Below are 4096 nucleotides of genomic sequence, written 5' to 3' on the forward strand. Positions count from 1 at the left end.
AAAAAAAAAAAAAGAAATGTACTCATTACCTTGCTCATGTAAGTATAACCCCTCTGTACAGTATTTTTGTAAGGTCCATTCCTGGATGGGGAACAGACCTCGCCCAGTACCTGCGTTACCTAGGCAACTGGGACACCTGGAAGAGGTCACATCCGCATCCGATGAGGTCACATCTTAACCTGATGTGGCCACACCTTTCTCCCACCTGATCCCACTTCCCTTTACCTGGACACACCCTTCCCCACCCCCTACCCTATATAAGGCCTAAACCGCGGCCAGACTGCCCCTTTTTTTCCTTTGCCAGCCGCTTGGAGTGCCAACCTTGTCTGGTCCCAGCAGGTCTACTGAATAAACCTACCCCTTACCTGAATACCACGTGGGTGCTGGTGCTGTTCTTACTCGGCCACCTCTTTTAAAAACCTAACAATTTTCACAATAAAAACTTATTTTTTAAAAAAAGATCAAGTACAAGTCATTTTGTACAGAGATGTTTGTACATATAGTCAACAGCATAAATGCTTAGTTTGGAAAAAGTATGACAACTGTTGGCTTTTTTTTTTTTTGTCAGTCATGAGCCTGAACTCTGGGCCTGGGCACTGTCCCTCAGTTTTTCAGCTGAAGGCTAGTACTATACCACTTGAGCAGTTTTTCAGCTGAAGGCTAGTACTATACCACTTGAGCCACAGGGCCACTTCCAGCTTTTTCTGCTTATGTGGTGCTGAGGAATCGAACCCAGGGCCTCAATGAATGCAATGCAAGCACTCTACCACTGAGCCACCTTCCCAGCCCCGGCAAAATTTATATCAAAGACAAGCACTGGTGGCTCACACAAGTAATTCTAGCTACTCAGGAGGCTGAGATCTGAGCAACATGGTTCAAAGCCAGCCCAGGCAGGAAAGTCCATGGGACTCTTCTCCAATTAACCACTACAAAACCAGAAGTGCTGCAAGAGCTCAAGTAGTAGAGCGCTAGCCTTGAGCTGAAGAGCTCAGGGACAGCGCCCAGGCCCAGAGTTCAAGCCCCGTGACTAACAACAACAACAACAAATTATCAAAAATTACACAGACTTACATACACATAAAAAGGCATTATCAGCCCTGTACCTGATAACAGCTTTTGCCTTCAGAAAGGACAACATCAATAGATAGGCACAAGATGATAGCAGTTGATGGTGGATCACAAAGGCATGAGTTTTTGTTGTTGTTGTTGTTGATTTTTTTGGGGTCCAGTAGTGGGGCCTGAACTCGGCCTGGGCGCTGTCCCTCAGCTCTTCAGCTCAAGGCTAAGCACTCTACCACTTGAGCCACAGCGCCACATCCGGCTTTTTTCTTTTTACTTATGTGGTGCTGAGGAATCGAACCCAGGGCCTCAGGCAAGCAAAACAAGCAAGCACTCTACCACTGATCCACCTTCCCAGCCCCGAGTTTTTTGTTTTTGTTTTATTTTTGTTATTGTTGTTTTTGTCGGTCATGGGGCTTGAACTCTGGGCTTGGGTGCTGTCCCTCAGCTCTTCAGCTCGAGCTACAGCACCACTTCCAGTTTTCTGGTGGTTTATTGGAGACAAGAGTCTCATGGTCTTTCCTGCCCAGGCTGGCTTTGAACCACAATCCTCAGATCTCACCTTCCTGAGTAGCTAGGATTATAGGCATGAGCCCCCAGCGCCCGGCTCTGGCATGAGTTTTTATGTTGTTGTTGTTGTTTTGCTGGTTATTTTTGGAGATGGAGTCTGATGACTTTATTGCCCACACTGGCCTTAAACCTCAATCTTCCAGATCTCAGCCACCTGAGTAGCTAGGAGTGTAGGTGATAGCTATTGTTTTGTTTTGCTTTGAAACAGAATTTTACCATGTAACTTGCAGTCCTTCTGCCTCTTCCAAGTATTCACATTATATTTACTAACCACTGGGTTACTAAAGCCATATCTCTTTTTTTTTTTTTGTCATGGGGCTTGAACTCTGGGCCTGGGTGCCGTCCCTTACCTCTCCAGCTCAAGGCTAGTGCTCTACTACTTGAGGCCACTTCTGGTTTTCTGGTGGTTTATTGGCGATAAGAGTCTCGTGGCCTTTCCTGCCTGGGCTGGCTTTGAACCGTGATCTTCAGATCTCGGCCTCCTGAGTAGCTAAGGTTACAGGCCTGGCTGTATCTTTTTGTGTGTGTGCCCATCTTGGAGCTTGAACTCAGGGCCTGGACACTGTCCCTGAGCTTTTTTGCCCAAAGCTAGCACTCTACCAATTGAGCCACAGCTCTACTTCCAGGGTTTGTTTGTTTTTTTTAATTTGTTTGTTTGCTGTATATGGTTAATTGAAGAGAAGAGTTTCCTAGGCTAGCTTTGAATCATGATCTACAGATCTCAGTCTCCTAAGTAGCTAGGATTACAGGCATGAGTCATCAGCACTCAGCTTGTGTGTGTGTGTGTGTGTGTATATATAAATATATAATTTTTTAACTGGTCTTGGGACTTGAACTCAGAGCCCGGACTGGTCCTGAGCCTCTTTGTGCTCAAGGCCAACACTTTACCATTTTGGGGGGGGGGGGTTCAATTGTGGGGCCTGAACTCTGGGCCTGGGCGCTGTCCCTCAGCTCTTCAGCTCAAGGCTAGTGCTCTACCACTTGAGCCACAGCGCCACTTCCGGCTTTTTTCTTTTTGCTTATATTGTGCTGAGGAATCGAACTGAGGGCCTCATGCACGCAAGGCAAGTGTTCACCACTGAGCCACCTTCCCAGACCGACATTTTACCATTTTGAGCCACAACAGTACTTCTGGCTTTTTCTGAGTAGTTTATTGGTGATAAGAGTCTCATGGACTTTTCTTTCTGAGCTTGCTTCAAGCCATTATTCTTAGATCTCAGCCACCTGAGTATCTAGGATTACAGGCATGAGCCACCAGCACCTGGCTATCACAATATTTCTAATAATGGTAGAAGTAAAAAAAAATTTTATGATACAAGTAATACTAATAGGAATTAATTTTATTATTTGAAGCAGGCTTCTCAAGCGGCTTATCTGGCAAATTTTCAAGAGTGAGCTACTAGGCTTAGCTACTGGGCTGGGAAAGGCAAGAGTGCTTGCCTTGCATGCATGAAGCTCTGGGTTTGATTCCTCAGTACCACATAAATAGACAAAGCCAGAAGTGGCAAGAGTGAGCATTAGCAAAATGAGCTCCCTTCCCTTAGCTTAGCATGTTCCTTCCCCTCTCCACAGCTTAGCATGCCCCCTTCCTAAAAGCAACACTAGGCCCATGTAGCAAAGGCAGTAAATAATCAGCCTCTAACCTCCTCTACTTTGGGATGGCACTTCTCTGGGTCAGCTACCACCATATAAGGAAACTGGAGCCCCTTAGAGTGACCTTCAGGTCTGGTCTGTTGCAAGACCCTTTATCTACTATTTGTACAGCAGCTATAAATCCTTGTCTTCCATGATGAAGCCTCTGGCCCACATGTCCACACCAGGGTTTCTGCCTCCTAGCCCCTTTTAGCCCTCCCTAAATCTCCTAGTTTATATAGGTCACCTCAGACAATAGCCAGTGCTGCTTCTCACTTCTCCCATGGGAGAAGGGGTCTTGCCAGCCTCTTTCCCGGCAATAAACCTTTGTTTGTTCTTTATACCTGGATGTCTGCATAGTTCTCTGTCAAAGTTTAATTTTACCCTATCAGTAAGCCACTGCAGGTTACTTTTTTTTTTTTTTGGTCAATTGTGAGGCATGAACTCTGGGCCTGGCACTGTCCCTGAGCTTTTAAGTTCAAGGCTAGTACTCTACCACTTGAGCCACAGCACCACTTCCAGTTTTCTGAGCGGTTTATTGGAGATAAGAATCTCACGGACTTTCCTGCCCTGTCTGGCTTTAAACCACTATGTTCAAATCTCAGCCTCCTGAGTAGCTAAGATTACAGGCCTGAGCCACCAGGGCCCGGCTACTTCAATTTCTTAATGCCATGTGTTATAATTTGGATACTCATATGTTTAAGAAAGATTCCTCTAGGGCTGGGAAGGTGGCTCAAAGGTAGAGTGCTTGCCTTGCATGCCTGAGGCCCTGGGTTCGATTCCTCAGCACCACATAAGCAAAAAGAAAAAAGCCAGAAGTGGCGCTGTGGCTCAA

Source organism: Dipodomys ordii, unplaced genomic scaffold, assembly GCF_000151885.1.
Source record: "Dipodomys ordii isolate 6190 unplaced genomic scaffold, Dord_2.0 Scaffold26, whole genome shotgun sequence".
NCBI classification, from domain to species: domain Eukaryota; kingdom Metazoa; phylum Chordata; class Mammalia; order Rodentia; family Heteromyidae; genus Dipodomys; species Dipodomys ordii.